Source organism: Ambystoma mexicanum, chromosome 2q (assembly GCF_040938575.1).
Source record: "Ambystoma mexicanum isolate Mex_15411 chromosome 2q, UKY_AmexF1_1, whole genome shotgun sequence".
NCBI lineage: Eukaryota > Metazoa > Chordata > Amphibia > Caudata > Ambystomatidae > Ambystoma > Ambystoma mexicanum.
In genome coordinates this window covers 1364552955-1364573725 of record NC_090924.1, presented here as the reverse complement: position 1 = coordinate 1364573725, position 20771 = coordinate 1364552955, and positions in this window count along the sequence as shown.

Genomic DNA, 20771 nt, shown 5'->3' with positions numbered 1-20771 from the left:
GTCTATATCTAGAAAGACTTGTGTGAACGTTTCTAGTGATAAATTAAAGTAATGAAATGAAAGCAGGTGACTGACCTGCCGCTCGCGTGTTTATGAGAAAATAAATGCTTCTTTGAACGGAGACACTTGTGTCCATGTCAATTAAGTATGCTCGCAAGTCTGTGAAATAGAAGGTCGGCTGTCAGTAAATGTATGTGAGTTGAATGGCGGATAGCCTGCGTAGTGTCTGCTTCGTGTCTTACTGCACTGAATGGCGGCTGGTTCCTGCAGCCACTTGCGTGCAGAATGGAATGAGCTTAGTCATGAAACTTTGAGCGCCAGCTGAACTCTGCAAACCTTTGCGTGCATAATGGAAAAGACTTAGTCACAGGGGGGTGCCATAGAAATCAAGGAAATGCTAATGTGGTTGAGTGTGCACAGTATTGTGTGTATACTGTGCACTGTAAACGAAGCGGCCATCTTAGGATGGTGTACGTAATAAGTATCGTTAATCTAATTAATCTGAAGGCGAGCGATCGCTGAATAAACAACCTGAAAACGTGAACCTGAATATGTTGAAAGCAAAAATAAAGGCGAAGTATTGAAGAAATTGAAATATGAAAAATAAAAAATAGAAAAAGAAGAAACAGAAAATTGGTACTAACAAAATATATGATAACTAAAGAAATGTAGGACAAAAAATAAAATGTAAAATTCAAACCATACTTGGAATGTTGGAGAAAGATACATCAGTAAAACAATAAATGATTAATATCAGTACTAACTAGTAAAGGCTTAAAAAAACAATAAATCTTGAATCAAGAACTTAGTACTAATAAACATATAATGTAGAAACTAATGACTAATTCTGAGATTCCTTCATAGTTGATGAATTATTGCTCATCAATAATTGTTTCAGCCTCTTCTTCCTGGCCACAGACACACTTTGCTGGGACTACAATGTGTTGGCCTCCCACTGCCTAACTGGTGAGCTCCCTTTTTCCCTTTTAAGAACCTCACACACTGCAGCTAGGCGAGTCTCATCAAAGGAGTCTTCTAGGGGCCACACCAGTAGGCTCTGGTGCTTGGTCTGTCTATGCCCTAATGACATCCATCTGACAGTATCCGGCCCGTACACTGTGGACATGAGGGCCACAGGAGAATCAGGAGAAAGGCTCATTCTCTGGCTTGCAGAATTTCCCATTCTGACAGGCAAAAAGGTGTTGTACACAAACTAAAACATCTTGACAAGTTTCTCAGGACAAATACTAAATCACTACATGGCGTTGTCACAGTATATTGCACGGCACACACCAACTAGGGAACTCCTTCCCCTACAATGGATGTGGCGCACAATAAAGCACTTTTTATCTTTAATATACTACGGATTCTTTTTGAGTAGGCCTCCAACCCGTCTCGCACCCAACCTCAACTAACACCCTTTGTCACAGTGGACTAGGAACCATGCCGGTGTGTTTCAATAAGATATTTAATAATTTATTATTTAATGAAAAAGGAAAATAATCAAAATACAGCAGCCACCAAAATTGTGGCTATCCTATCCTATCTAGAGCGACCAAGTAGAAATGGCTGTTACACTCACTTTTGTTATAATGACAAACAGGAAAATACAATTAGGTTGAAATAGATTGTTACACTCGCTTTTGTTTTAATGACAAAACAAGAAAATAACAATTCCACAGAAAGTGATAGCACCACAGTTCAGCACGCCCACCTGCAACACTCACCCCCAAATCTCAAATATACTTGATTTCTTTGAATGGAAGGCAGTGGCAAGGAATAGGAATATAGGGGTAGCATTGGATTTGGGGTGAAGCCCACCACCACAAGATGGGAATCCAGCAAAGGAAGGGAAAACCTGTTTTTGGAGCAAAATGGAAGAATGCGGTTTTGATTATTTCTCACAACTGCTAGGGGACAGAATAGAAGAAAATTCTTATTCATTACACTTAGGAGATAGGTAAAAAAGTTTTAGAGAATACTAATCAGCACACCAGAGCAAAATAGACATGAAGTAGGAAAATCGTTTTTTGGGAAAAAAGAAATGCAAAGGGAAAAATACAGTGGAAAATGGAAATTTGTTTACACTGGGACTTACAATGACAGACAGCTCAGGAAAGGGGGTTAGCTTACAATAAAAAAATCGTTTTTCAGTGACAAGGAGAGAGGCACATAACAGGTAGATTTCTAGGAAAAGGGATTGCTCACACTAATGAAGCCAGTCGGGGTTTAAACTGACAGATGCAAGTAGGAATTTGTTTGGTAATGCACACAATCTACGGACAAATTCGGTTTTTAGTTACAAGGAGAATAATTCTTTTGAGGCAACACTTTAAATAACTATAATAATTAAATAAAAACAGCAGGAACAAGATGGTTGATTTCGAATTGCAACAATCATGTACCATGAATTTCAATGGGGGAATTAATTGGTTTACTTACAAAACTACTAAGGATTTACACAGGCAAATGATAGGTTTTTCAAAGGAGATATGCTAACATACACACAGGCAAACAAGAGATTTTTCTGTGGGGAGATGTCTGGGTTACACGGGCAAATGGTGTTTTCAATGGGACATATTGGATGCACTACTACAAAAATGTAGGGCTTATGCAATTTAGGGCTGAGGCTATATGCTACTTACAAAGCAAGCAAGCCTTGGTTTATGAATCTGCAAATGATCAAGCATGTCCCTAATTTCATTTTCCTTCTTTTGACCAACTGTCACATTTGTCACATGTTCAGATCAGCCAGAAAACTAGCCTTACTGGCCATTACAGTCCCCAAAGTCCCAGGTAAATGCAATTTATATCCCCAAAACCGCCTGGAAATTACAAGAAAAATTGCATGAAATTGAAATAAATACTTAGTATGATGGCAGTGCAAAATGGCTAAAAACAAAATAGTCTTTTTATATTAATTGGGAGTGTCTTGTTCAACATGTGGGAAGGCCTCCTTATCCCCCACAGCCATCTGTCACCCTGGGTCAGCCTGTGATCAGAGGGTTTTTTATGAGTCCCTTTGAAATTGGCAGTTTGCTCTTTGGGTTCTTCAATGACTCACACCTTCTTGTCATGCTTCAGCCACATTTTGCCTTCTTTGAAATCTCCGGGCTCCTGCCATCATGTCTGCAGAATACGGAATTTTGACGCCTTCAGCAGCATCACATTTTATTGCAGGATTGTTAGAGGATATGTGTGAAATCCAGCTGGATGTGGGGCTTGTCATGGTGAGGTTCCTGCCTCAGTCAAAACTGTTTTTTCCTGAAGTAGTGTCTCTTCACATGTTACTGGAGTTTTGTGGGTGCAACCTAATATACATGTGACACCACCCCCCATCATATTTCCCTGATATTTTTCTGCGAGCAGTGGTATCTTTTCCCATTGTGGCTTTTTAAATCCGTTTTAATTTGCAACACATTTGCAGGCCATGTTTGCTTTTAATGTTGAAAATCCTGTCTTGCAGGTCACAGGATTCGTTGATTCCTTCTCCTTGGTCGGATTCACATTGCTGCTTGTCCATAGATGATGATGGTTAGGCCCCTTTCGACATGGTTCTTTAATTTTACATGAGCACAAAAGAAAATGCCAAGACGTTTTTGGTTGCAGTGCTTAAAGGGCTTCTGTTCATGTGAAAGGGAAAGCAAAGCAGGGCCGTTTTTGGTTTCAGTGTTTAAATTCTTTCCACTCATGTGAAATAAAAGTAAAGCAAGGCCGTTTTTGGTTGCAGTGTATAACTTCTCGCCATTCATGTGACGGGGAAAGCAAACCAGGGCGGTTTTTAGTTGCAGTGTTTACATGCTGCTGTTCAGGTGAAAGGGACTTCTCTTTGGGGCCTTTAAATGGACTCCGCAGCGTAGGCGGCACCACTGAGTACTTACTAGCCTAGTCAACCAGGGTGAATCTAGCACACTCACAATCGCTCACTGTCATGAAGTGCCCATGGCGACTCTGGCACCGCTGGAAACTGCAATGTAAATCTATACACTTTACACAAGACTGTGTATCCCAGTGTGCCCAACTGGAGTCACTGTCTAGTCCTCACTAAAGATGGCCGCCGCAATAGGCCAGCGTTCCTACAACAGCGTGCCGTGCAGTACGCACAGTGCATTGTATCCGTTCTTTCCTGGTTACCTGCTGCTGTAATTTTCACAGTTCTCTGAGCGTTGCTTTTTGCATTTCGCTTGTCTACTTCCCAGTTCTCAGTCTGAGCTATTTTTCTTATCCTTCCTTTCCAGTCTTCCCTTTGTCCATCGTTTCCACTATTGAGCTGTCTTTTCAACCGGCGTTCCCACGCGGTCTTGTACCAGCTTTTCTTTCAGCAGGTACGTCTCTCTCTCTCTCTGTTCCCCGGCGCAAGTTGCTTATCTTTCTCTTCGCCTCCGATTCGCGCTATCGTTTAGACAGCCTTATTCTGACTATCCTTTCTACGGTGCCTCTGCACGAACCTGTCACTGCTCCGGCATATCCCTCTGTGAATCTATATCTTTCCTGACTGTATGTGTCTATCTGGCTCGTTACCTTTGGGTTGGAGTTGGCATCTCTGTCTGACACCTTCCTTTCTTCCATTTCCGCTACGCCAAGTTCCGAGACTGCTCTGCAAGTACTGATCCAGTTCAGGGATCATTCTGACCTTAATCCTACTCATTTGCAGTACCTGGATCATGTACCTCCTTCCTCCCAAGGAAACCATCTGTTGGAGGAAGAAGCTACCTTATTGATCCAAACCATTAAGGAGTTCTACTCAAGCTACGAATTGCATGGACTTATTTCACTATGAGAAAGACCCTTCAAGCAGTTTTCTGGTGCAAGGAGGCTTTTTTCCTGCTTTGGGGCTGGCTGGTGTTCCCTTTGGCTTGGATATCGGTTCCTGTCAAGGTGGCCTCCGGGGGAGCCAGACCCTATTTGCACAATAAAAAAGAGAAGAAGGCTAAAGACAAGAAGACCAAGGAAGTCAAGAAGACCAGACGAAAGACCCGAGACAGCTCATCGGAAGAAGGAGGTGAGGAGGGGTCTCGGGAGGGTACACCTGACCACGCCAGGCATGACACTCACAGGCATTCACAGATGCAGACACACAGGCACTCAACTAGAGAAGGGGTTGGGTGATAAACATTTGCAGGAAAGGGGGCACTGTAACGCCAAGCTGCTGGTCCACTTCCAAAAAGAGTATCAGGTCCAATTCACTGGCGGCCCGGGAAAACTACTCAGATTCAGGCAGGCAGGTCAAGCACTCTAGCACAAGAGAGTTCCAGGCAAAGATGATCTCTAGAAGCCCACTCTTGTGGTCCTAAAGAAATACACAGCACTCATGGCCAGGATAAGGACACAATCAAACTGGGTAAGTGGGTAAGGTTGGGCTCTTTACTAGTCTTGTTCACTCCTAGTAAGTGTCTATGAGATGGGTTTGCTACAGATTAGGCAGCCCTTGTATTAGTAAACTGAATTAAATGACATGGTGCATGCTCTAAAACGATGCTCCATAACAACTGGTGTGAAGGCATCATGAAGCAAGACCGGACAACAGATTCAAAGTTCAAAATCAAATGGTTCATTTAATCAAATGTCAGGATGGTTGAAGTCCTAACTTGCCCTATGCTAAGGTGGGATGTCCCTACCTGAAAAGAGTTTAATTTAAAAGTCTGTCTGTGTTCAAAACCGATACTTGCCTCGCAACTAAAGCTAAACAATGTGAAGGGACGTCAATAGTAAAAGAAATTGTGATCAAAACAAAGTTCTGAGTGTCTTCCAGCTCTTAGTCTACTTTTCAGCTCCCCTTCCCCAGGTTAAAGAAAGTTCCACAAATCCTGGAGGTTCCCTAACCCAGGTTCAAGGCAATACAGTTCCACACGATCCTCGGGGTTCCCTTCCCCAAGTTCAATGCAACATAGTTCAAAAGAAAAAGGTCTTGAGGCTCCGTCCTCAAGACAACATTTGCAGTTCATCAAATCTCAGGGTTCCCTTTCTCCACGACTTCAACGTAGCAACTTGTACTTGTCTCAGTCTCTCAGTGTTCAACAAAACTCCAGGTCAACTTGACCCTCCTTCTTGATTTGTTTCAGAATGTCTCTGGCTTTCACAATTTTAGAGCTCCCTGGTCTAGGCGCAGTTGTCAGACCACACGGTCCACCCATCACAGGTCACGCAACCAGGAACCCTAGGCTTTTCAGTCCACAAAGATTCTACTGTATTTGCCCCATGTGTACTGATTCACATTCACTTAGCTCCTCCTTGTCGGCCTCTTGACTTTATGTGCAGATCCACACTCTCCTGGCTTCTCCTGGTAAGCTTCTTGGCTTAGCCATAACGTGTCACATAACTCATGCCAGTCTTAGGCCTTGCCGCACTGTATCTATCCATGAAGGTCACTCTGTGGTGGTTTTCTTTAGTCCCCACCCTTCTGTCATGCTATTCATACATGTGTTCTTATTTTGTCGATTACTTTCAATCTGGCACTTTCCCATTTCACTTTCATCAGCTAATAGCTTTGCCCGCAAAGTTTTCATGCAGTTCCATATTCAATATGCATGGTTTAACTTTACTTCAATTTTTCATTCAGTTCGGTATTCAATATGAGTCATTTAACTATGCTTCAAGTTTTCATTCAGTTCAGCACTCAATTTGATTCATACGGCAGTTCATTACTTATGCATAGCCTGTAGGAGCGCCCCGGCTTCAAGGGTCATTTCCCTGCACTCCTCTGCATTCCTCTCCGGTGGCCTTGTTGCTTTCTTTCTGCTTCGTGGGATGGCGGACGGCCACTGCGAGTCCCGCTCGCACTCCAGGTACTTCCCTGAACATGCCGGCAGCTCCGCTCCTCTTCCACAGACATAGACGGTGCCCTCTCTTCCTTCTTCCTTGTCCACAGCTCCAGCTGCTCTCTCTTCACCATGCAGGCTCCCAAACCTGTGGAAGTCCAATGACCCAACTCACCCTGGGCTGCACAGGTCCTCTGGGATTTCTACCGGCGTCCTGGCTTCCTCTCAGGTCCCACCACTGCTGCTTCCTCACACATAGGGTCCCCTGCTGGTCTCTCCCAAACAGAACCCGCTATTTGTCATCCTCTTGTTGCTCTCTGCCTCTCCTTTTATACATCTGCAACTACTTGACTTGACAGGTTGTAGGTGTGACTTCTCAATTGGATTTGCCGGACTGTAGTTAGAGGAACATGCCTGACCTTCACAGTACTGTTCAGGCATCTTCCTCGTCCCAGTTTTAGAGTGGTGAAAGGAGTTACTAGTGTTCATTACTCCTAGTTGCCTCTTCCTCATCCAAGTACTGTCATAGGTAAAGTGTGGGAAAATGAGGGGAGATGTTTTACAATAGCCCATAAAGGTTGAGGGAGGGGTAGGTTGGTTTTCAATAGGGAAAGGGGGATACCATGTCTCGCCTGTGGGTACCCCACTCCCAATCCCCAAGAACCCTCTTCCCAGGTGATCCTCCCTCACTTTACCCAGCCCCAGGGTCAGGATCCAAAAGCGATGACCTTTCCCTGGCCACCTGGCGAGAGGATCCAGGGAGAGAAGGAGTGAGGATACCCTCCGATTTCTCACATAGGTCCCTAAATTGAGCAATGAGCAACAGTTTCCCTTTTTCACCCTCCAGTATCAGCCTAGAAGGTGAGTTTGTTATGATGTAGGTGACTCCCCTCTCCTGAGAAACACTCAGGGTCAAAACTGAACACAGGATAAAATGAGGGGTTGAAACCTGGAGGCTATGATTAATTGGGTAGATTATATGGAAAGGTACAGACTACAATTTGCTAGTACAATTGTGTGATGTTGTATGGATGTGTAGGTCGTCCTGTGAAAGTGGCAATGCACTAGCGCCACACCACTGTGTGAGTGGGATCTGGTTTGACTGGATGGGTACACAGACCTACCCTCAGTGTTAGCACCCCCCCCCCCCCAGAGACTAGGAGCCTTCCCCGAAAGCTACAAGTTGGAAATTTCAGTGTGATTGACTGGTGCTTCAGTTCTTACCTTACTTCTTTGTCCGGCAGGCAGGCAAGGGTACAGCAGTCAGCTTGTATGGCAGGTACACCTCTTCTCTGTGACTGGTAGGCTTTGGGATTCTCTGGTCTGTAGATTCTGCTAAAGAGGAAAGTTAGAATCCACGTAGATAGAAAGGCTGTTGCTGAAAGCAGAAAATTGACAGAGGACAGGAGAGCAGGACACAGAACAGAGATGGGTTCAGTCAGAGAAGGGGCAGACGTTGAGAGGCTCTTCACATGATCAGGGACTTAGACCTGGTTCTAGATCCAAGTCCTGGCATGAGCAAACTGTGGCCATGGGAGGCACGCCAAAATGGGGAAGTCTGTGTGGGAGACCACAGGCAGAGCCACAGCTTTGGGACAGAGACTAACAGACCCAGTGAGGGTGCTTTGGGTATGCAAGCAGACTAGGTCCCCTCTATGGCAATAACAGACAGGTTACAACAAAGAGTGTGCTTGCACTTGGCTGCTGGCACAAGGCGGGGCATGAATGGCAGGCATACAGGCTAGGCACACCTACTTTCATGGGTCCCAGCGGCCTGCGGAGTACCCTTGGAGGGTGTGAGAAGGGACACCAAGGGAAGAAGGGAACGGTTGGTGAGGGAAAAGCTGAGTGGGGAGGCTGCTGGGAATATGAGAGGGTGAGAGATTCTGGGGAGAGAAGGGTGAGAAGAAATGGCAGCTTGGAGCGAGACAGAGTGGGGAGTGAAAAAGTAGCTTGTGGGGAGATAGTGGGACAGGGGAGAGAATGGGGTTGGTAGAATGGGTTAGGGCTGATAAAAGTGAGAGGGTGGCCGAAAGACAGGCAACAGACCGGCACAGGTTAAAGAGAGAGAGAAAGAGACATTAAAAAAGAAATAAATAAAACAAGAATGAGAAAAAAAGAGAGAAGGAAAGATAAATAGAGCACAAGAGAGAGAAAGAGAAGGAGAGAGAACAAAGAGTGAGAAAGAGAAAGTGAGAGAGAGAAAGAGGAAGAGAAGGAGAAAGAGGGGGAAGAGAATGAGAGAGAGAGAGATAGAGAGAAGGAGAAAGTGAAAGAGAGAGGGAAGAGCAGGGTAGAGGTTGCCAAGGCAGAGGCGGTCTCGCCAGAGTCTGCCACCCCCACCCCCATGATGAACACAACAAGGGGAACTAGTTACTGGGCTGTTTTCGTGTCCCAAGGATCCTTGGTGACAGGAAAGGTGGTCACAGGGTGTAGGACAGGTGGGCAATCACAGGCAGGGACAATAGAGGCTGTTACTGGGGAGGGGAGAACGTTCTCGGGAAGAGATGAAATGGCCAGCCCTCAGGCTGCAGATTACACTGGTTGTAAAAGCTGGCAGTTATTGCCTGGGCGAGGATAGGTTTAGTTTTCAGAGAGGTTGGCCGTGTTTTGGAGGGACACACACACACACACACACACACACACACACACACACACACACACACACACTGCTATCCTTACAGCGCAGGAACACAGGGCAAAAGGTGGGCAATGCCAGTGTGCTAGGAGCCAAGCAACTACAGAGATCATAAAGTAACAGTACAAAACACAATGAGCAGGCAATGTTGAAACCAAGTACAGTGAAGCACAAATTCAGTAACCAAATACAGATTTTGGCCTGAAGTAACAAGAGGCAAGGCGGTTCAGGCTACAGTGACCGTGCTTCTGTCATGGACAAAATACAAACACAGAAGAAAACGCAAGCACTTTGCAGAAATAAACCACATGCACAGGAAATGCAGTCAGGGCTTGTCATGAACAGAAATAAAATACAGGGAAACATGCATGTATTGGTAATGTAAACACACGCACAGAACCTGTTGTCAGGGGCGAGTCCCTGGAGATTCATAGGCTGGGAAAGGGAAATATACAGTCACATAAAGTACAAGATGAAAAATGTATTTGGGAAAAATTGGAAGTTACGCAATACATTGATAAAATGAAAAACACAGAAAGCCCACAGTAAACTCAAGTGACATGTATGGCAAACTCAAGTGAAGGCTGTCAGGGGTCAACACGTGGAGACTGCCATTTCCACACTCATGCGCTACCTGCTGGGAGCCTGTACAGCATGCTCTTTGGGGCTGTACAGGTAGCCCCAAAGTGCTGGATGGCACTTGCGGCTGGAGCTGGTCCAACAGGGCAGCTGGAATGACTGACAGTAGTTTTCCTATGGCAAGCAAGAGGTATGCTGTTCTATTCGTGGTTCTGTGATTTACAGACAGTGGAGCTTTTGTGATTTTAGTGAAATCTGAAACCCCTTAATTGGTAAGTGGCCCCATGTGTGGACAGTTTCAGGGTTTGGCGCAGCTTGTTCTGCTGATACAGGTCTCCTGTGTGTCTCCCCACTGGTTTGTCACTTCTTCTGAGGAAGTGCTATTTTTATGAATACATTTGGATCTTAACACATGATTTTAATTGTGATTAGTTGCCACTTGGCAAGGGTGTAGGAATCCTGGCCTGTGTATTAAATTAATAAAATGATGCAGGTAATTCCATCTCTGAAAGGGAAATCTGCTAATCAGATTCCCCTTTCATAAGATCCATGCCCAAAGCATAGTGTGCAACTGTGTCCCGCTGCATCAGTATCCTGATGTGCAGCACTTGCTCTACCAGTGGCACAGAGCAGGTTCAAAGGTCACAGCAGCCCATTTGGTAGCTGTAAGGATAGCCAGGTCTCTGCAGCACAGGGGCTGCATTTAAGATATCCTTCCCTGTATCAAAACTATGAGGATCATAAATAGCCCATGACGGTGGGAGGGTAAACTCTAGGAATAAAGCTATGCCTGGGTTAAGGCCTGGTGCATGGCTCTACTTACGGTCATTACAGCCTCATCCAATTTGATAACACACATGTGTCAGCTCCTGTGAGGCAAGCCCAGCTGTGGAACGTGATGTGTTTTCGTTCCAGACAACATCCATTCACAAAGGACTAGGCCTCATACCTGGGGGCTGCATTTCTTTCTTTTTATTTTTTTTATTTTTTTATAAGTCATAATGTTTATTATTCCACACAAGATAACATAACAATTAGGATTTATAACTTTGTTTTGACTTATTCTCGAATCTTTTGTTTTCCTGCATATGAACTACCTATGACAGCGGGACTTAACCATAAGTACTGCATGCAGAGCATTTATAGATAATGGAACATACTGGTGTTAATATTATCATGAAAGACTGAAATAAACACATTTTCTATGTTTGTGCTTCACTACCTAATGATGATTAAAGCATTCACATTAAGTTGTGTAAATTACTATGTAAGATGTTCAGTCTTCAGTTGTGTTGTGACGACCAAGGTCATGCCTAGCGTTCCAAAATAAAATTAGGAATTTTCCATATCTGATATTTCAAAATGTTCTGTAACTAACATTACTTGGTAATACTACCTGACAAGAAAAAAATGAATAATTTTATATAGCTCTTAAACAGCAAATAACTAATTGACTCTTCTTTGATACTAATCATTTGCACACTTAAATTACAAATGATTATCGTACCATACTCTATGAAAGGAAAGTCTGCTGCTTGACATAGAAAAATATTCTTTCATAAAGGCACAAGAGAGTAACTTTGTCTACAGACACATTTTAAATTCAATGGCTCTCAACTCAAAAAGACAAGAAACGTACACTTATGCATGCAGGTATCACCCAATGATAACACCCAAGGGACTATTAGTAAGAAAAATGTGGGTTCTGGTAATGTGGTTATTATGGTGTGAATTGGATGCAGCATATAAAAGCACATTGATAGAACTCTCCTGATACAGAAGGAAATACTGATGTGATTGTCAACTGATTAAAAATGAAAGATGACCTATTATGGAAATTAACAGTTTTCATCTGAAATAAGCATCTTGTAGAGTCATTAATATTCATAACAATTTTATAAAGAACGCGTACACCATGAACAAAAAGCAATAGGGCTTACAATACAACTTCCTGGTGCTGCATTTCTAAAGGCCATTGATTCTATTCCGAATGGAAGGGGGTGGGGTTAGAGTAGCCAGGGAGACATCTGTACAGTTTGGGGAAGATACCGCCATCTTGTTTCAGTGCAGGAGTCCAATTGGCCCAGCTACCCTCCACGCCAGTTGCACACCTGCACTGCCCCCGGCAACCCTTGCACTCTGAGGCTGTTTCTGTTTCCCTACAGCCCCCTACCAGCACTTGACACCTGACGTCTGCACTTACCCTTGCACTTGCCACCAGCTGCACGCACTTCTTATTAATTGTTCTTATTTTTTGTTTTTATTTATTTACTGTTTATCCTATGTACTGCACTTCCGTTGCCCCTTCCCCCTCACACTTTTCCCCTTCCCCCCGCACTTGCGCGATCTCAATGTCATCTGGCCTAGTAAGATTGTTGTCTCTGTCTGTTAGGAAAGATTTCATAGATTCATTTTGTAGGTAATTTTCCTTCCATGTGGCAACCCCCAAACTTTTTGCTGTTGTTTTGCACCCTGATCTAGACTTTGCCAGAGAAGTGCAGCCTTCCGTCGCAGTCCTCTGGGCTTTCGCTCAATTCTTACAGGGAAACTGACATGCCCTTAAGACAGTCAGTACCGAGAGACTTTGTTTCCCTTAGTCCTTTCCTCATGTTGCAACTTTTGAGCAACATGAAATAAGAGTGCACCGTAACTTACATTACCACACCACCATAAAGGCTAGTAAATGCCAGATTGGACAAGGCTCTGTGGTTTACCTTGGACATGAAGTAGGTGGAGGGAGGATACAGCCTCTACCCAGTAAAGTACAAGCTGTACAAGACTGGCCTACCCCCACTACACAGACCCAAGTGAGAGCCTTCTTAGGACTCACGGGGTATTACCGCAACTTCATGGCAGACTATGGTACCATAGCTGCCCCTCTGACTGCTCTCACCACTCGATGAAACCCAAGAAGGTAACATGGACTGAAGAGTGTGAGAAGGCCTTCAATGGCTTAAAAGATTCCTTGTGCCAGGCCCCTGTTCTCAGGGCCCCTGATTACCAAAGACCTTTTATTGTGCAAACAGATGCCTCTGACACTGGGATAGGAGCTGTACTATCACAAGTAGATGAGAAGGCTAAGGAACACCCTATTGGTTTAATTAGTCGCCAGCTTAAGGACAGAGAGCTCAGATGGTCCACAGTAGAGATAGAATGTTTCTCTGATGTGTGGGCCCTACGGAAGCTGAGGCCCTACCTCTATGGGACCCACTTCACTATGCAAACTGACCATAAGCCCTTAAAGTGGCTAATGAACATGAAGGGAGAGAATCTAAAGTTGCTTAGGTGGTCCATAAGTCTGCAAAGCTTTGAATTCACTATTGAGCATAGGCCAAGTGTCCAACATAGCAATGCTGAAGGGTTGTCCAGAATGTTTAACCGACATGAACAAGAAACTCATCCAGGGGTGGATTAGTTCCCCCTGTCCTTAGTCTGGGAGGGGCGAGTGTTAGGAAAGATTTCATAATTGTAGGTCATTTTCCTTCCATGTGGCAACCCCCAAACGTTTTGCTGTTGTTTTGCACCCTGATCTAGACTTTGCCAGAGAAGCGCAGCCTTCCGCCGTAGTCCTCTGGGCTTTCGCTCAATTCTTACAGAGAAACTGACATGCCCTTAAAACAGTCAGTACTGGGAGACTTTGTTTCCCTTAGTCCTTTCCTCATGTTGCAGCTTTTGAGCACGGACGGGACTGGTGGCAGCTATCGTTTCTTTGTGTTTTGAACCCCTTTTTGCCATGTTAACCGCGCTTCCCGCGTTTGGCCCAAATGGGTGGCCTGGCCTCCAAAATGGCCATGCCACGAGGTTCTTTGTCCTGTCCGCTGACCGTCTTGCCCCTTCACCTTCACCCAGGTCAAGCCGACCCGGGGCAGTCCTTATTTGGTCATGCACTTTTTTCCGCGAAACACAACGCTTTCGCAAGCTTCTGCATGCCTTGTGTGTGCCTCCAGGATGTGGGCTGGGATGTCGGTTCCCAAAACACATCCTGGGTGCCGGAGAGTCTAGCGTGTTCTGAATGCCTGGGACCACTGTGGTCCGTGATAGGTCCACGTAGGTGTGAGTGTTTGTGAGCGGATCTCCCATTGGGCCCTCTCTGTTTTGGCGCGAAGGGAACTTTGGATAAGAGGAGGCTGGAAACACCACTACCATGTCGATCTCCTGAGTTCTCACGAACAAAGGATAAGGAGCCAAGTATCCTGCAACTAAGAAGCTGAGTCGAGGAATCACTGGTGACCCGCTGAAAGTTTGGCACCCTGCACTGCTGTTGTCCTGCGAGACCACTCAGCCTCTGATCGAACGAGAAGGTCTGCAAAGGTGCTTCGACCCTTTAGAATAGTGGGAACAACTATTCTCGGCATCTTCACCAAATCCTGTACGTAAGCCTCCGGAAGCGTCCCTGGGCCATCCAGTGGACTGACCAGCCTACACTGGAATCTTGCTCCTTCACCGCTGTCTGGCTTACTGCTAATCCCGTGTCCTCGGCACTCTCACACGATTCGTACACTTGGCGTTCCCAGGTCTGAAGTGAGACGTGTGCTTTGGGACCACAATAAACGCGGTTGCCGAGTTGCCCTGCTGAGGTAACAACCATGGGCGTGTTCGCTGCATCGGGGACACCCTCGACCCTGACTCCTGCTGTCGCGGAATCTACACTGCGTCGAGACGTTCCTCTGCTCGCATCTGAACCTGCCAGTACCCAAACTGAACCGGAGAAGCCTGGGTCTGCCTGCATCGGGGACCGGTGAGTAGTCAATACCCTAACCGGTTGCCCTCCCGCAGGAGCCTGTGGCTTTCCATCGCTGTTGTAAACAGCAACCCTTTCCCGCACTCACGCCCTGCTTCTGCCCCCAAGTGGAGGCCTTGCCTGAGTCACGGGGATTTGTTCACCATCTTTTCGTCCACCTTTCTAAACTGCCTGATTTCCCTGAAGAGATTCCCCTTTGCCGTTGGTACCCGCCGGACTTCCTTCTAGTTAGGTGGCCTCTGATGTCGAACTTGGTCTAACGATTACTTGCACTGCCTGTTTTCCTCCCCATCTAGGTGGTCTGCATATTTCGTGCTTCTAATTCCTTAGACCCCTTGGTCTTGTATATATATTGTATTGATTGTGATCTGTTGGTTTACTGGAGTTTTACCGTGATTCTTTACTATGGTTGATGTTACAAAGGCCTTGTAATAAATGTGTCTATATTTTGAATATAACACCTGTCTGGAGTAATTTGTAAGCATCCTTGCTTTGTGTGCTCATTGCGGGCTTTCAGTCAACCTCACCCCTCTTGAGACCTAGTCTTGACCCCCGCCATCGCTACCCTGATTGGTCTGGCTTGTCCAGAGGTTACCCTGTTCCAAGAAACTAGACTGGCCTTCTGAACTTCTCCCCCTCCAGGACAGAGTTCAGAAATCCATCTTAACAAATTGGTGTACAGCGGTGGGATACGACTGAAGGTACCCAGTGTTGCGCACGAGTGAAGGCATTTCAAGTTATTCCTACCAGGACACGTAGTGTATTGTCATAGTATAACTTTTTAAAGGCCTCAGTCCTATCTAACAGTATGGAAACAAGTACCTTGTTAACTTTAAATGCTTCTAAATCCGAAACATTGAAAAAGATGTGTGCTGAAAGATGTGTCTCCTCGCAAGTCACAAAAATGGAAATGATCCAAAGAATCATGGCGTTGCAAGAAGCTCAGCTTAGCGCTATAGCTTCAGAGGACAGTGCAGAAGGAGGTGGAGCTGCTCTCACTGGTAGAACTGACAGTTCTGCCGCTGCACTGGTCCACCGCGGCCATGAGGACAGGGAGGATGAAATGTCCAATGTTTCCTCTGCCAGTGCTGATGGGGAAGCCATACTTGAATTCAAGAAGCAAGAACTGCTGTTTAGGCAGAAGGAGCTTGATTTCAATATGGCCAAACTAAAAATCGAACAGGCAGAAAAACAGAAAGACAGGGATCACCAGTTTGAACTGGCCAAGCTTCAAGTTGCCAATGGATCCAAGGGTCCTGGACACAGGTCTGGGGCCTCCTCTCATCCAAGGTTTCCAAAAGATCTGCTCAGTGTGTATGAGGAAAAGAATGACATTATGGACTGGCTGAATACATTTGAGTATGCATGTGAAGTTCAACAAGTTGACAATGCTGATAAAATTGCCTGGTTACTTAGCAGACTGCCCCATTCTGGCTGCAGTGCCATTATGGAAATGGCGAAGGCTGAGCGAGAAGATTTTGCAATGTTGAAGCAAACTCTCATTTTAAAGTTTGGAAAGACTCCTGCCCAATATTTAAAACGATTCCGAGAGTATAAGAAAAAAGAAGGTGGTACCTGGGTATCTTATGTAACTGAATCCTTAAAAAACTTGACTGGCTGGGTCGAAGGTTATAAGGTTTCTACCTTTCAAGGTATGATAAGTCTAGTCATGCTGGAACATATTTTTGCATCTTCTTCCCCTGAGCTTAAGCAGCATTTGGCAGATTCTAAGGAGATAGATCCAAAGAAGCTTGCCATTGCAGCAGATTTGTGGGTTTCACATCGAGTTTCCCATAAGGACAAGACTCATCCTGGTAAGCAGGAGGAAGAGAAAAAGTCCAAAGATAAGGAGGGTGGGGAAACTGATAAATCTTCTTCCCAAAAGGGCCACAAAAAGAAAAATAAGTGTAAGACACAAGAGAACTCACAGGGTAGTGGATGTCAGCCTCCAAAACAGAACTCTGGTTATAATAAGCCTCCCTATGTAAACAGACCCAATGGATCTTGTTTTGCTTGTGGAGCAACTAACCACGTGAAGGGGGATCCCAGGTGTAAGGTCAAAACCTTGGGGGTCCACTCTGCTAATCTGGCCTTCTCCTCTTACGAGGAGGAAGAGATTACCGGAGCATCCTTCTCCTCAGACTCCTTCCCCAGTGGGATAGAAGCTGATGTATTTTTAGTTTCCCTGGGTTCCTGGGAGCCTAAAGTCGCAGAGGCTTATGCTAGAATTCCAGATAACACCAAGCACTACGTTAAAGACAGTGTGCTGATCAATGGAGTAGATACTCCAGCTCTTAGGGATAGTGGGTGCAGTCGAACTGTAGTGGATTCTACCTTGATGGACTCAGAGGAAGTTGCCAGAGCTACTCTGATGCCCACTAAGTTGGCTGACGGCCCACCTCTCATGTTCCCAGTAATACCTGTAAATCCTACTATCAATGGTACAGCAGTCAGGATTCCAGTGAGAGAAGCGTCCCAGGAAAGGTCTTGTTGGGCAATGATCTCAGAGCTTTAGGGCTTGTGGAAGACACTGCTGACAGACCCTGCACAAGGTCTCAAACAAGGGCAGCACTGACCAAGATCGGTGAGCTGCCCCAGCCAAAGGGGAAACCCAAGGCTAAAGGAGTCAGAAAACCAAAACGAGGGAAGGAAAATATTCCCCCGAACTCACCTACCACTGCGGTGGAGGAAGTTGGTCAATCGACCGGACCTGACGAGGAGGCGGCGATGCCTGCAGTATTTAACCCCAATGACCATCCTGAACTAAACGACTTGTTAGTAGAAGGTGGTCCTGACAGGGAAGAATTCAGTAAAGGCCAACGTGAGTGCCCATCTCTGGAAGGCCTAAGGAGACAGGTCTGCTCCCAGCTTGAGGGTGAACCTCCTGGGAAGCATCAGATTTATTGGGAAGGAGGACTCCTATATAGTGAGTCTACAGAAGGAAACCACAGGAGGTTGGTGGTTCCCCTTGCTGTAAGACCCTTCCTCCTGCAGCTGGCGCATGAAGTGCCCCTTGCTGGTCACCTTGGCATTAAGAGGACCAAGCAAAGGTTATCCATGCACTTCTACTGGCCCAAGATGGGGGTGCAAGTAGAAAGTCACTGCAGGAGTTATGCCTCCTTCCAGTTATCTGGAAAGAGTGGCTCAACAATCCAAGCTCCATTGGTACTACTCCCAGTTGTGGGAATACCATTTGAAAGGGTAGGAATCGACATTGTTGGTCCCCTTGACCTGCAAACATCCTCAGGCAATAGGTTTATCCTGGTGCTGGTCGACCATGCTACCAGATATCCTGAGGCCATCCCATTAAAAACTATAACTGCCAAGTCAGTTGCAAAAGCGTTACTTGGCATCTTTACTAGGGTTGGCTTCCCTAAAGAAGTTATGTCTGACAGAGGCAGCAACTTTATGTCGAAGTATATGCAGGCTATGTGGAAAGAATGTGGGGTCACCTACAAGTTCTCTTCCGCATACCACCCCCAGACCAATGGCCTGGTGGAACGGTTCAACAGAACGTTAAAGAGTATGATTGGGGCTCTGGAAGAACCTCAAAGAAGAAAATGGGATCTTCTTTTTTTTATTTATTTTTTTATTTTTATATAGTTCATTACAAACTTTTAAAAAGAGACGATTAAGAAATACATTTCTTAATCAAGCCTTAGGTAAAACAGTGAAAGAAAGAGCAAGGAGAAAGCAATGTGCAAGAAAGTATCAACGTCTATCAGAGACAGGTAAGGGAAAGAGGAAAAAAGAAAACTTTTGACACAGATCATCGTGAACACATGATAATGGAAATAAGAGCTCAATATTCGATTATTCCAACAAGAATCGAGTACTTAGACTCTAGTTTTTTCAGCGCTAAGTGTGCTAGGTCAAAGTTGTTTCTATCATAGTTTTTTCTAATTTCTCAAAAAAAAATGTTAAGGCGAAAACTAATTTAAAGTCTGTGCTTTCTGAGATCAAATTCCACCAGTCTTCCCCGTGTAAGTTCGGCCTCTTGTAGAATTCCTGTCCCAAGTAGGCCGTTCTTAAGTCTCTTAGCTTTTCACAATATAGAACTAGATGTTTCAACGTTTCTTTCTCTTTTTTGCAAAATCTGCACTCTTCTGACGCATCTTTCACTTTGCTTTGGATGCTCAGGATTACTTTAGTTTTGAACAAATTAATCCGGAATTTAAAATAAAAAGATCTTCTTTTGCTGCATGGAAAGGTTTGAAGGTATTTTGGTGAGGTGTTATAAGCCCGTTGGTCTGTCGCATTTACTTTCATGCATCTATGCGCTGCTCTTTGATCTTGATTTTCACACCAATCTTGCTCCCACAGTTTTTTTTTTTACAGCATTTGGATTCTGTACCAGTAACACTTGCTCTGTTTGTAACTGGGTAAGGATGTTCATGCAAGTTTGTTTCCACATTTGCAGTATAGTTGTTTTAGTGCTGCTGTCATCATTCCGAAGAATCCGATATTGTGGCAGATCGTCGGCTCCCAGAACTTTTCTGTAGACTGATAACATGTTCCACATCACCCTTGCGTTGACTGAAGTCAGTCCAAGCTCATATCGAATGCAAGCAGTTGGAGTCCCCCTAGGCAATGATAGAACTTTTCCCCAAAATGTGTTCTCACACCAGGACCATATCTCTGCTGAGCAACCGAACATTGCTTCGACACCAAAAATCAAGGCCGTAATGACCTTAGAATTGTAGAATGCAATGATCGGTTTCAAAGTGAACTTCCCGTACTTTTTGTTCAGTACGACTCCCTGAGCTGTTAATGACTTACATTTCCGACAAATTTTCGTGATCATGTTCTCGTCATTTATACTGGAGTTTATTATCACACCAAGGTACTGAGTCTCTATTGCAAGATGTATTGGTTGGCTTTCTAGTTTCCAGTTAAATTTGCGTTGGTTATTGGCTCCAGCTAAGTTTTGCAGTATCAATATCTCAGATTTTGCTGGGTTGATCTCAAGGCCGTTTGCATCAGTATACTCTTTTAGGGCTGTCAGTTTCCTTTGTAATCCAATGGGAGTTAGGTCCATTAGAACAATATCATCGGCATATAGGATGTAGTCAATTTTGCTTCCATTTATTTTCGGGGCAAATGATCTGGTTAATTGAAACGCTCTTCCGATGTCTGAGATGAAGGCACTAAACAGGGTTGCTCCAAGGGGGCACCCCTGCTTCACACCTCGTGACGTTTCAATTGGTTCCGATAGCGTTCCTTGCGAGTCTAGTCTGACTTTAATGGTGGTATCAGTATAGAGTTGTTTGATCGCAGCCAGTAGACTCCACGGACAGCCCCATTTGTTAAGTTTAGTCCATAAAAGCTCGCGATCAATACCATCAAAAGCATGAGCCAGACCCAGAAAGGCCATATAAACTTTTGATCTTCTCTATCGCCTCCATTTTCATAAGGTTGATTATCATGAGATTCAGTCCACAACCAACGCCTTTTATAAAACCGGTTTGGCGATGATCAGACAGACCTGCATCCTTTATCCATCTTGTCAGTTGTAATAGTAGTTGGGTTGCAAATATCTTTCCAACAACATCCATAAGGGCAATTGGTCTGTAGTTTTTTGGGTCTGTGCTCACACCCTTCTTGAAAATGGGTATGATGATGGCACTTTTCCGAGAGTTGGGAATTCTTTTTTCCTCTATGATGTTTTTAAATAAAATAAAGCAAAACTTGGCCCATGCCTCAGGATGTAATTTCAGTAAATAGTTTGTGAGGCCATCCGGGCCGGGAGCTCGAGATGAGCTCAGCCTTTTAATGTTCTCCAGAATATCTACCTTCTCAATGGTAAACTCCCAGGCATCAGATGGATTTGGTTTGATGTACCTGCTGTCGATGTTCTAAGTAAATAAATTTGCGAAGTGCTCAGACCATGTCACTTCATTCACCATATTAGTCTGAATAGCTTGTTGGGGCGCAGCCAAGTTATTTATGACTTCCCAGAACATTCAGCCATTTTTTGTGACTAGTATTTGTATCATTTTTTCTGCATCATTTTGAATCATCATACTCTTGTGCGTCCGCAACCAGTTTTTATATG